This window comes from Zalophus californianus, chromosome 3 (genome assembly GCF_009762305.2).
Source record: "Zalophus californianus isolate mZalCal1 chromosome 3, mZalCal1.pri.v2, whole genome shotgun sequence".
Lineage (NCBI taxonomy): Eukaryota > Metazoa > Chordata > Mammalia > Carnivora > Otariidae > Zalophus > Zalophus californianus.
In genome coordinates this window covers 174,645,852-174,659,967 of record NC_045597.1, presented here as the reverse complement: position 1 = coordinate 174,659,967, position 14,116 = coordinate 174,645,852, and the positions used below count along the sequence as shown (strand labels likewise).

The 14,116-nt window shown below is 45.3% G+C and overlaps 1 non-coding gene across 1 annotated transcript; it reads right to left on the bottom strand.

Moving 5' to 3' along the window:
• Positions 1–13,688: 13,688 nt before the first annotated feature.
• Positions 13,689–13,763, bottom strand: TRNAQ-UUG. Its single transcript has one exon. It is a non-coding gene; the product is annotated as a tRNA-Gln (tRNA).
• Between the last annotated feature and the right edge of the window lie 353 nt (positions 13,764–14,116).

Genomic DNA, 14,116 nt, shown 5'->3' with positions numbered 1-14,116 from the left:
ACCACACTTGAATGCGTTGTGGAAGAAACGTTAAGTTTCTTAAGAGGGAGGAGGAAGCGACTGTATCTCTTGAAAGGAGAGCTCAGGGACTGACATTTTGTTCAGCCCAGCTTGGCTCCTTCAGAGCACCCACTTCCAGGACACAGGCACTGCAAACCCATTTCTGGACTGAGCTAGGGAACCCCGACCCTGAACCTCCACCCTCAGCTCTCCTCGTCACAGATTCTCCACAGATTCCATCCACGACATCTCCAGCCCCATGTGCGCCCTGCCCTCTGCCTTTGATGCACGTCCTGGCCTGGGCTCCGGCAGACCACCATTCAGCTGTCCATCCTGCAAGAGCTCCTCAGAGCCCCTACTGCCCCACGGGGCTTGCCCTACCCCTGGGGAGGCCCCGTCCTGATTCTCATCCCCCACCAGGATGGCACACACACACGTTCAGACTGGTCCTCCAAATTGAATAGTTTACTAACCGGAGAAGAGGCTTGGCATTCCAGGGAAGAGGAAGGTACGTAGAGAAGGACCAAGGCATCAGACGGCAGGAGCACTTGGAGGTGGGCCCCCACCCCCGTAGTTGGCATGTGAAGTGGATGGCCGGGCCTGCAAGGAGACACGGCTAGGGGCAAGGGCTCTCTTCAAAGGGAAAATATGACAGCCTCGTTCAGTAAATGTGCTCCAAGAAGCTACCCATTTTCCTGCTTCTCGTCTCTTCTCACTCCAATTCTGCCTGCACATCTCCAGCGAATGAAGCTTTGGAATTGCCTAAAATACCGCTTTCACCAAATTACTCAAGGAACTTCAGTGTCTCCCTGCTTGTGGAGTCAAGTGCCCTACCTTGGATTCCAGGGCCTTTAGATTGGTTCCACCTCCTCTGCTCATTGTCCTCCCACACCAGCTCCCCAACACATGCTCGCCTCTGGCCAGAGAGACCAACCAGCTCACTGCCCTGCCCCTGGGCCTTGGCTGACACTGTCCCCCCAAGCCTGGAAAGACCTCCAGCTGCTTCTCTGAAATCAATCCGGCTCTTCCTCATGACCCAGCCCAAAGTCCACCTCCTCTGGGAAGCTGTGCCTAACTATGCCAATGCTTTTCTCTCACCAACATGGCAGGGAGATAAATACTCAACTTTTTTTTAACAGCATCATCGAAATTTAATTCACAGACCATACAATTCATCCACTTAAAATGTACAATTCAGTGGTTCTTAGTATATTCACAGGGTCACTAATTAGAGTACAACCAACATCACAATCAATTTTAAAATGTTTTCATCACCTGCAAAGAAACCCCAAACTCTTTAGCAGTTGCCTCCCCACCCCTCCCTTCCTTCCCAGACCTCCAGCCCTAGGCGATCTCTTTCTGTTCTTTCTGCGTCTATAGATTTGCCCGTTCTGGGCCTTTCATATAAATGGAATCATACACCGTGTGGTCTTTTGTGTCTGGCTGCTTTCCCTCGGCATAATGTCGGCAAGGTTCTGCCATGTTGTAGCATGAGGCGGCGCTTCGTGCCCTCCTATGGCCAAATACTATCCCATGGTAAGGATAGACCACATTTGGTTTATCCATTCATCCCTTAATAGACACTTGGGTTGTTTCCACTCTTTGGCTATTACAAATAATGCTGCTATCCACATTCATGTAGAAGTCTTAGCGTGGACATGTTTTCAATTCTCCTGGGTATATACTAGGATTGGAATTGCTGAGTATTTTTTTCTTCACTCTATATGTAATTGCCTTCACTATAGCCTGAAGTACTTTTTTATTTTATCATTTTTTTCCATATCATAAGTATACTTTTTAATCCCCATCCCCTATTTCTCCCATGCCCCCTCCCTACCTTCCCTCTGGTAACCAACAGTTTGTTCTCCATAGTTAAGCGTCTGTTTCTTGGTTTGCCTCTCTCTCTTTTTTTCCTCTGCTTGTTTGTCTTGTTTCTTAAACTCCATATATGAGTGAGATCATATGGTATTTGTCTTTCTTTGACTCATTTTGCTTAGCATTATACTCTGTAGATCCATCCATGTCATTGCAAATGGCAATATTTCATTCTTTTTTATGGCTGAATAATATTCTAGTATGTGTGTGTGTGTGTGTACGTGCGCGTGTGCACACATGCACACGCATGCACCACCTCTTTTTTTTTAAGATTTTATTTATTTATTTGACAGAGAGAGAGGCAGCGAGAGAGGGAACACAAGCAGGGGGAGTGGGAGAGGGAGAAGAAGGCTTCCCGTGGAGCAGGGAGCCCGATGCAGGGCCCGATCCCAGGACCCTGGGATCATGACCTGAGCCGAAGGCAGACGCTTAACGACTGAGCCACCCAGGCGCCCCTGTACCACCTCTTCCTTATCCATTCATCTATTGATGAACACTTGGACTGCTTCCATAATTTGGTTGTTGTAAATAATGCTGCTATAAACACAGGGGTGCATGTATCCCTTTGAATTAGTGTTTTTGTATTTTGGGGGCAAATACCCAGTAGTGTGATTACTGAATCATAGGTTAGTTTTATTTTTAAATTTTTGAGGAATCTCCGTACTATTTTCCATAGTGGCTTCACAAGTTCACCTTCCCACCAAGAGTGCACGAGGGTTCCTTTCCTTCCATATCCTCACCAACACCTCTTGTTTCTTGTGTTGTTGATTTTAACCAGGTAGTGAGATGATATCTCATTGTGGTTTTGATTTGCATTTCCCTGATGATCAATGTTGAGCGTTTTTTCAGGTGTCTACTGATCAGCTGTATGTCTTCTTTGGGAAAATGTCTGTTCATGTCTTCTACCCATTGTTTAATTGGATTATTTGTATTTTGGGTGTTGAGTTGTATCAGTTCCTTATATATTTTGGATACTAATCCTTTATCGGATATGTCGGTTGCAAATATCGTCTCCCATTCCCTAGTTTGCCTTTTAGTTTTTTTTATTGTTTCCTCTGCTGTGCAGAAACTTTTAATTTTTATGTAGTCCCAATAGTTTATTTTTGTTTTTTTTTCCATTGCCTCGGGAGGCATGTAGAAAAATGTTTCTATGGCTGATGCCAGAGAAATTACTGCCTGTGTTCTTCAAGGATTTTTTATGGTTTCAGGTCTCACATTTAGGTCTTTAATCCATTTTGAGTTTGTTTTTGTATATGGTGAAAGAAAGTGGTCCAGTTTCATTCTTTTGCATGTAGCTGTCCAAGTTTCCCAAAACCATTTGTTGAAGAGACTGTCTTTTTCCCATTGTATATTCATTCCTCCTTTGTTGAAGATTAATTGACCACATAATTGTGGGTTTATTTCTGGGTTTTCTATTCTATTCCATTGATCTATGTGTCTATTTTTATGCCAGTACCATACTCTTTTTAATAACTACCACTTTGTACTGTAACTTGGAATTGGGAATTTTGATGCCTCCAGTTTTGTTTTTCTTTCTCAAGGTTTCTTTGGCTAGTCAAGGTCTTTTGTAGTTCCATACAAATTTTAAGATTGTTTGTTCTAGTTCTGTGAAAAAGGCTGTTGATAGGGTGCCTGGGTGGCTCAGTTGGTTGAGTGACTGCCTTCGACTCAGGTCATAATCCTGGAGTCCCAGGATCGAGTCCCACATCAGGCTCCCTGCTCATCAGGGAATCTGATTCTCCCTCTGACCCTCTTCCCTCTCGTGCTCTCTGTCTCTCATTCTCTCTTCCTCAAATAAATAAATAAAATCCTTGAAAAAAAAAGCTGTTGATATTTTGATAGAGATTGCATTAAATCTGTAGATTGCTTTGGATGATATGGACATTTTAACAATATTTATTCTTCCAACCCATGAGTATGGAATGTCTTCCCATTTCTTTTCATTGTCTTGAATTTCTTTCATCAGTATTTTATAATTTTCAGAATATGGGTCTTTCACCTCTTTGGTTAAGTTTATTCCTAGAATTTCTGGGTCTTATGGTAACTCTACATTTAACTTTTTGAGGATCCATCAGACTATTTTCCACACAGGCTGCACCAGTCCACACTCCCACCAACAGTGATGAAGGGGTCCAATTTCTCCATATCCTCACCAATACCTCTTATTATTACTTGACATTTTGATTTCAACCATCCTCAGGAGAGTGAAGGGTATCTCATTGCTGGTTTTGATTTGCATTTCCCTGATGGCTAATGATAATGAGAATATTTCCATGTGCTTATTGGCCATTTATATATCTTCTTTGGCAAAACATGTATTCAGGTCCTTTGCCCATTTTTTAATTGGGCTGTCTTTTCATTACTAGGTTGTAAGAGTTCTTTAGATAGTTTAGATATAAGACCCTTGTGATTTGTAAAATATTTCCTCTCATTCTGTGGATTGTCTCTTCACCTTCTTGATGGTATCCTTGGGAGCACAAGAGTGTTTGGAGTAGCTTACCTTGTAGTCCCAACCAAGCTCCTGATAACAGGGTTCATGAGCTTTGTTCTGCATGTTAAAAGGCAGAATAGAAACTGACCTTAAAAGAAAGCCAACAGGCTAAATGAAATGGTAGCGATTTTTGTGTTTGGGCAGGTATGCTACATTGATGGTAGAAAAGAATGGGGGTCTTGGATTAAAACAGACCTGGGTTCAAATCCCGACTGTGCTACTTTCTACCAGTTGTATGCCTTTGAGCAAGTTATTTAACTTCTCTAAGACTTAGTGTCAAATGAATAAATAATAAAATGGGCATAATGGGTGAAAAGGTAACATAATCCTATTTACCTTGAGGGGTTTTGGTAAGGATGCAGGAGATCAAGCATGTAGTGCAGGACAGGATCTAGCACTTAACAACAGAATAATGGCAGGGGTTTTTACTGAAATTAAATAAACTCCATATGGTAAATATCCATTATGCATTAATTGGCAGCAAAGTCTTTGATTTTAAAGATTTGGAATAGAGAACATAACCCTTAAGGATCTGATTGCAAATATTCCACAACATGGAGTTCACGCAACAATGGAAGAAATCATGGGGTCCTCAGTAGTGAAAAAAGACCTTTCCTTTAACCCAACCTCTTCATTTTTCAGAGCAGAGGAGAGCATGGCTTGTCCAAACTCACCAGAGGACTTGATCCTACCCCTCATCCAGCCCCCTGCTAAGGTAAGGGTTAGATCTCACACACCTTCAGGGTGTGAGAATATTCCCCCGAATGGATTATGAATCTGGTCAAATGGGGAGATTCCCAAGGTTTTGTGTTGTTTTGGTTTGGTTTGGGGTTTTGAATCTGATTTGATGTCAAGCAAAACAACCAGGTAAAAGATTGTGGGTCTGCCCCAGACCCACCTCTTTCCCTTGCTCGCCGTCAGGGAAAGTCAAAAGGCATTTATTAATAAGCACATGTGCCTGACACCATTCTGGGTTCTGTGCCAGGGGGGATGAGAGACTGTCCGACCTCTGGGAGTGGACAAGCTCAGGCAAAGGCTTGCTGAGCTACTTCCAGGCAGCCCAAGTGAGGGGGACGTGTTTGCGGGGGAGACCAAGGAGGGGCCAGGAGCCCAGTACAGGGTGGAGACTGAGAATGTGGACAGGACCTGATGAGATGGGGGAGCTACAGTCTTGTAGGCTGTGTGGGGGTAGGGGCAGGGCAGTTAGCAAATTCATGAACTAGAGTCCTATTTACACTTCTCCTATAATGCTAACTATTGGTTCCTTTAAGAGTTGCTTTGCACTTAACCAAAATATATTCCACATTTGAGTTCAGGTTGACTCAGTTCAATTTCTCCCTGACACACAGGGAGAAATCGATCAAATCCTAAAACTGCTTCATTTAGTCATAGGCACTAATGATGACCCAATAAGGCTGAACCTTTTGAAAGCAATTAGCTTTCAATGTGATTGCTTAAACAAAAGAACCCCTCCCTAGATTTACAAATTATGCTCTGCTATAAACTGCAGGGTCCCTGATCACTGGGGTTATATATGCAGGTCCAAGGTGAATTCCCGGAAAGAGAACTTGCGGAGTCCAAATACGAATGTAATTCTTTTTAAGGTGACCTGGAGGCTTTCCTGTAGGAGGTGTGGTTTGCCAGGAGCCAATGACAAGTCCCACGTCCAGCCTTATTTGTGAATATAATCATGGAACTAAGAACTCAGAAAGTGTAGGCATTCTTCTGGGAAGAGAAAAGTGACTTTTTGGTGTCCAGTAATGAGACTGCGGAAAGCCTGAGAATTCTCTGTTTTCCCCACCCTTGGTCATTTTTCCATCTGCACATTTTCTAGATCAATACTTAGAATCTCTAACATATGGCATTTATTTTCTCTTCTCCGTTCGGGGTGGCGGGAGGGGCATTCATAACTCTTCCCCAAGCTTCTCATCCCCACCTCTCCAGCATCTGGGCCCCGAGTTTTCCTAGGTGAGAGTTCTGGAGCTCAGAAAGCAGAAAGTGAACAAAATGAAACCCTAACCCAGACCCCGTGAGCCCAGATGATGTCTGCTCTGCCTGCTGCCCCCCACCACCACAGTCCCAGCTCCTTCTCTCCCCAGAGATGAGCCCCAGCCTGCTCCGGTCAGGGGCCTGGGGGAGCTAAAACAAACAATCCTTTGGAAATTCAGTGAAAGGAAACGGCTGAGTCAGGCCTTCTGTTTAAATAGTCCCCACCTGTTCTCTCAGCCCAGCCTCCCCCACCCCCACCCTGGGCTCCCCCCACTCCCTTTTTTTTTCTTTCCTTTTCCCCTTTGTTGCTCATTTTCAAAAGGGCAGAGTTGAAAGCTCTCGCCTTGAGCAAAGCCAACCCCGGGGAGGGGGTGGGGGGTGGCCAGGAGCCGCCTCATGCTGCTGACCCAGCTCTCTCTCCGGAGTGACCCTGCACGCCCACAGCCTGCATGTGGCTGTGCCTGGTCCACTGGGTGGGGGGGAATGTGGCAGCATCAGACGCCCTCTGCCCAGGGGATTTGTGAAGCCTGGAAGGAGGGGAGAGAGGGGACAAAGGCAGACAGACAGACAGACAGGTGGCCCCTTACCAGGGATGTGCCCTCTTGTTGGCTGGAATGTTCAGTGGCCCCATACACTTGATGCTGTGTGTAAAAATAACTTCTTGGCATTGGAGGAAATGAATTTGTTGCCCATATTCAAAACTAAGGAACAGGAAGTTTTCCGAAGTGGCACAAGTTGAGTTAGAGATACGCCCTGAACCCACTAACTGCCCTCCGTGGCACATGCAACATCTTTTAGAACTCCCCTATGCCGCCTTGGAAGGTAGCAACCTCTCCAATCTGTTGCTGGCTCTGCCAAAAGCCTTTTTTTTTTAATGTTTCTTACAACTGCGTGTGAATCTACCATTTTGAGAAAATTGCGGGCAGATTCACACACAGTTGTAAGAAATAATACAGAGAGCTCTCCTCTACCTTTTACTCAATTCCACCAGGGTAACATTGTACAAAACTATAGTACGAAATCGGAACTAGGATACTGACATAGGTACAGTCAAGATACAGCACACTTCCACCACCACAGGGGTCCCTCACACTGCCCTCCTGCCTTTCCTCCCCCCCAACCCCTCCAGAACCCCTGGCAACCACCAATCTGCTCTCTACTTCCAAAATGTGATTTCAAGAATATTTTGTAATTGGAATCCTACAGTATGCAAACTTTTGAAATTGCCTTTTTTCTTCTCCATAATTCTCTAGGGATTTGTCCATAGTTGCGTGTGTCCATTGTCCATTCCTTTTTGTTGCTAAGCCATATTCCATCATGTGAATGTACCACAACCTGTATAACCATTCACCTGTTGAAGGACATCTGGGTTGTTTCCAGTTGTTGCCTGTTACAAGTAAAGTTACCAGAAACATTTATTTGTGTGTAACGATAAGCCTTCATCTTTCTAGGGTCAAGGCCCTAGAGTCAACTGCCAGGTCCTATGATAATTGCATGTTTAGTTGTATGATAATTGCATGTTTAGTCATGCAATTCTAAAACTCTTCTCTAAAACTATTCCTTGCACATGCTTCTGGGAGTATTCTGGCCTGGGAAGGGAGCAGAAAAGCTGGAAGTAGAAGGAAGGGGTCTTTGAGACCTCAATTCATGGAGCGGAGTCACTGCCAAAACGTATACACCCTGTGCCTGCCCTGGGTTCTGCAGGTGGTCCAGGAGCAAAACCCAGGATGGCAGGCAGAACAAGCGTCCCCCAACTGCCCTGGCCCCCATCCTAGAACCTATGAATATATCAAGTTACATGGCAAAGAGGAATGAACCCTGCAGATGGAATTAAGGTCACTAATCAGCTGACCTTGAGACGGAAGAGTATCCAGGATGATACAGGTGGGCCCCATGAGACCACAAGGTCCTTAAAGTCCAAGAGGAAGGCAAAAAAAAAAAAGTCAGAACAATAGGATTCAGGGTTGCTGGTTTTGAAGATGGGAGAAGGTGACCCTGAGTCAAGGAACGCAGGTCGCTTCCGGAAGCTGGAAAAAGTCAAGAAACAGGTTCTACTCAACAGCCTCCAGGAAGGAGGGCAGACCTGGCTTTTTGCAGGTCCGTAGTTCCTGTGTCAGATCTCTGCCTACAGAGCTGTAAAATAATACATACATGTTGTTTGAAGCCACCAAGTGTGGGGTAGCTTGTTACAGCAGCAAAGAGGGAACTAATGTACAGACTGACTCTACGTACATAGAGTACAGCTGCTTGTCCTAGGAAGGGCCGAAAAGAACGGGGGACTTTCTCATGCTTGCTTCGAAACCCCCACTTTTTCTCTGTGTATCTGCACACTTTCTGAGGGGCCATAGGCTTAGGCCTCTCCCTTCTCACACCAGGCCTGTTGCTTGCGGCACCTTTCCAGTGGACCCCTCCCCAGCCTCTCTGGGCTTTGTCCTGTCCCTCCCGGTGCAGCACCTTTAGCGTCAAGGACTCAGAGAGCCCCCATCCAGCAGACTCAAACCTCAGCCCAGCTTTTGCCCACGAAAAAGACTTCAGGATGTTTTGCTCTTTGGAACTCCTCTGTCCGCTGGGATTTAGCACTTAATTAATAGAAGCGCACGGGGGCCTGCCTCTCTTACAGTGCAAGATCAGGCAACTGTGTGTTTCGTTAACACATTAATGAACCCGGCTTCTTTCCCTCTGATACTAACCCTAGAAAGTGATGAGCCCAGGGTTGTGCATGAGGGCGATCCAGAGCAATGACGTCAAAACAACGTCATTTATGAGGAAGCGTAAGTGAGGTGACAATTCCCCAAATGAGCAGTTCTCAAGCAAGGAGTGAATCAGAATCAGCCAGTGAATTTTCTCAGCCTGTACACACATTCCCACCCTCCCCCACCTGCAAGCACACACAACAGACACATGCCCTACTCCATGAGAATGCTCATGTTTCTGTGAGGATCAGAGTCCTGAGAGCTTCATCTGTGAGGTGAGGGCATGGATACACAACCTTACAAATATGCAAATACATGCCTATGAACCACCCCCAAACACTTGCACCCACGCACACACGCACACACACACACTTAATTTGATCCACTATTTTACCATCTAGTTAGGCACTGGCTGGCATGAAGCCAAGACTAAGAAGCTGGTCCAAGCTGGAAGATTCCTCTAATTAGTGGTCTCCCCTAACTAAGTCCTCTCTCGCCTGAGTGTGGCATTCCTCACCCTAGCCTGTTTTCTCATCTTATACATGGGGTTGGGCAATTGGAGCAAGAAAGGAAGAATGGATGAATTGTCACCACCCCGGAGATTTCCAGAGATACAACCAAAGAAAATATCCTATTGACAATGAGGCTTCTGAAACACCAAGAATACCTCACTCATTTTTTTACAAATATTTGTTCTGCAGAAACATAAGAGCTGTCCCCCTGGGTTCAACCAAAGTCACACATAGCCAAGTGCCACAAGTTCTCTGAGGATACTCTGGAGATGGCCATTAACAACCCCAAGGGCACAAGCTGGGGCAGTGGTGCTCAACCAATCCCCCTCGACCTTCCCAAGTGAGCCACCAAACCTGAATAAATGTGATATTTATTTTTGATGCACTTGAGCATCCATACTTGTAGGGTGGCAATGCATGTGGTTCTTTGAACTCACTATATCATGTAACTCAGTTTAAAGCAGATAAAGCTTGCTGTGGGGAAGAGGACTCTCTGAGTGTGCTTGGGCTGCTAACAAAATACCACAGACAGGGTGGCTCAAACAACAGACATTTATTTTCTCACGGTTCTGGAGCCTGGGAAGTCCAAGTGTTCCAGCATGGTTGAGTTCAGGTGAGAACCCTCTTCCTGGCTTGCAGACAGCTACCTTCTCATTATGTGTTCACGTGGCCTTTTCCTGATACCTGCATGTGGAGCGTGAGCCAGCTCTGACCTCTCTTCCTCTTCTGAAAACGACACGAATCCCATCATGAGGGCCTCACCATCATGACCTCATTCAAACCTAATAACCTCCCAGAGGCCCCACTTCCAAATACCATCCCACTGGGAGTTAGGAGTTAAACATGAATTTGGGGAGGACACACACATTCAGCCCATGACAGGCACAGAGTTGAATTCCAGAGAAGGAGGACATATTCAGTGGGACATGTAAGAACCCACTGGAGAGAGTGTTAGAGGGTGGGTCCAGGTAATAAAGAGTTCTACTCCTAAGCACCACAGCAGTGCAAGGAACACAATGTGGGAGGCAAGTGGATGCTTTCATAGATATGGAAAGACATGATGCTGTTGCCATTGGCTGCATTGTCATAATTGCTGGCTCATTAAGTGCTATCTTCAGATCCTTAATCAGATCAAGTGTGTTCCCAATAGTATGTCACACATGGGAAAAGGCTGGAAGCCACCAGATTAGGGACATACTCCCAAATCCATTAACTTCATTTCTGATGTTCTGATGTTCTGTGGCCCACCTCTACCACCTTTGGAAGGAGATTATTAATATCTATAGAAGGTACTAATGGCTCTGTAAAGTCCGTGTCCTTTTAAATTCTTTTCTAAAATTACCCATTTTGGGGCACCTGTGTGGCTCAGTTGCTTAAGCATCCGACTCTTGATTTCTGCTCAGGTCATGACCTCAGGCTCCTGAGATCAAGCCCCAAGTTGGGCTCTGCACTCAGTGGGGAGTCTGCCTGAGATTCTCTCTCTCCCTCTGCCCCTCCCCACCTCTCTCTCTCTCTCTCTCTCAAATAAATAAATAAATCTTCAAAAAATAATAATAAAATAAAATAACCCATTTCACGCTTCTGAAGATGTTCTCTTCTTTGCACAGGGAAGGAGGTGTTGAAAGTCATATCCATTTTTATCCTATCCCAACTCCAGATGGCCTCATAAATATGTACCAGGTAACTCCTCAGCCACCATATTTTCAGCATGAGGAAAAATAAAAGCAGTCAGAGTGTCTACCATGAGCTGGATCACGGGCTGAGCCTCTATTAGTTGTATGTGAGACCAGCAAGTAGAATGTGTTGGCATCACAGTTGGTGTGAGGAGGGGCAAGGCAGCGCATCCTGGTTTCAACATCCTTCCTGACAAACCTCAACATCATGTTGGCTTTCTTTCTGCCACAGCTAATGTTCCTGTCTTAAGGAAACAGTCTGCAAAGACTCTTGGTTTCTGCTTTTAGCACTGCGAAATTCCAATAAAAGTTAAAGAAGTCCTGCCTAATCTTAAAAAGTCATGCTGAAGAATTTCCCACCTCTCAAATGTGAATCTCACATATTTTTTGGATTATAAAAATGAGGCAAACTCACTGGATTAATGTGGAAAACAGAGAAAAAGCACAAAGAAAACAAAACTCATATTTTGTATGTGTATTGGTATGTAATTATTTGACCATAATCAGGATCATACTGTATCTAACCTGCTTTTTTGATATATTAGTAAGATGTGAACATTTTCTCCTGTCATTTATGTAGATCTTCACAAACATGATTTTTCATGGTAGACAGCATGCTATCATGTGGGTGTATCATGATTCGTGAAATCTATCTTTTATTGTTGGCTACTATTTAGTCCATTTCTAATTTTCCACTACTTAAAACTTTTCAAAAGAATTGCATATTGAATTCTAATCCATGATTCATCGCAGAGGAAAAGGTTACCAAATGTAAAGTGAGCCTGAAGCATGCTAATTTCATGATTGTTGACAAGTAGCTAATTAATACCCATTTAAGCTGATAACCGTCCTAGCAGCAAGGATAGAAATCAAAGGGACCTAGAGAAACTCAAATGAAAGCCTGAAAATGGTGTTGCTTCGATGGGTTTGGAGAAGTACATCAACCAACTAAATGATAAGTCATTGAACCTCAAACGCATTCATTGTAAGCTGCACCATTTAATTTAGGTCCCAAGATGAAAGAAAAGAGATTATCAAATGTAAATAATCAGATGATGCCTCCCTTACGCACAGCACTCAGGTGGTTCAGAGACTACAGGCCCAAGGAAGAAAGTCTTGCTTAGAGACTCAGGGTTGGAAGGCATCAGTGAGTGGCCCAGTGTAAGGCATGTCACCCAAAACCAAGGCCTGGGGTCATAACATGGAGAATAGCCTATGATTTTGATGGAAACCACGCCGACCTCCCTGGGGAAACAGACTGGCTTCGAAAATCGTCATCATTTTATTAGACTGCCTGTCATCTCGAATGGTAAAATATGCCTTTAGACTCACCTTGGTCCTTGTCACCCATGCACACCCCCCATTCACCAGGCTGTTTCATTCCTCTGTGCCTTTCTGGAACACCCATAATCATTCAGAAAATGCAACTCACCCCTCCCCATCTTCCTGGGGACAGCCCCCTGACCTCCCCGGGGAGGAGATGGCGTCTCCAGTCGGGAAGGAGTAGACCAGTCCCTCCTCAGACCCAGCCCTGGCTTTGCACACAAGCTCCTGTGTGTCAACTACCACCTTCTGGGACCCAAACAAGTGGGTGAAGACAGACAGAGCTCTGAAAGAGGGAGCTTCATGTAGTGTTGCGACTCTGGGAGCCAGAGTCTTGCCTGATGGTCAAGCCAGCTTCTCACAGTCTGGAAACAATAATCTGAACCTGCAACACCAATATTAGCTTTTTGAGGATGCTGAAAGGATTTGATGAGAGCAGTAGAGCCCAAACTGTGCAATGACTTCTGCATACATTTTGCTAAAAAGTCCACCTTCTCCTAACCAACCCAGCGAGGAGGCTGCCGGGCTGCTCCCATGGCCCACCAGTTTCCCCTCCTCCTCGGTGGGAAAAGGCCTCAGCTGCAGGGAACAGGCTGTTCAGGCCTGGCCCGGCCTCCGGGATGTGCTCACAGCCCCTCTCCACACCTGTGTGTCCCACAGCTTACTCCACACCTCCAGTTCTCACTGAAGCTCCAGCTGCTCAGAGTTTGTTTTTTAAAAACCCAATTTTGCTTAGTTACAAACTGTGGGAAGAGCTCCCAGAGAGAAGCAGCTTTCTCTTTAATCCAGGCATTAATATCTCAGACTCCCAGTGTCCAGGCTGGGAGGATCATTTCAAATTCCTTTTGGTGGGAAAGGGAAGCTCCTTCTAGGAGACTTTGGTAAAAATGCATAGTGCTTCATGGCTCAGGACCCAGAGCAATTTGGGAGCTTTACTGTTTAATCATTTTATGCCCCCTCACTCTAGACACCATATCATCCTAATCACAGTGTTTTAATCAAGAATTTCCTCACTGTCTGGGAGCTCCTGAAGGCTAGAACCATGTCTTGATTGCCTTTGAATGCACAGGGCCTGCACCTCTCAATGTATATTATAGTTTATTTTTATCATTTTTTTTTTAAGTAAGTACTATGCCCAACACGGGGCTTGAACTCACAACCCTGAGATCCAAAGTCACATGCTCTACCAACTGAGCCAGCCAGGGGCCCCTCAGTTGGAATCAGTTGGGATGACTGAAAGAATAAAAGAACACTGAGTTTGATTCAAATCTCTCCAGGCTGGGGTCTTTGGAGGACAGCCCATCCTTGGCTGCCCTGCCACCACCCTTCCTCAGACAGCAACCTCCAACGTCATCTGGCATGCACACCAAAGAGGCTTCTTTGTTGGGGCACTTGTACTTCTCACTGTCACCCCATAGTCTCATCAGAGAGCATTTCATGGACACAGCAATCTAGGGTTCTACCCTCTGAGGGTGGATGACTTCTGTCCAGGGATCCTACTAAGTGCTAACCACCAGGCTTCTCTGTCAGGATGGAAAGGCAGGTTATGCTGTGTAACAA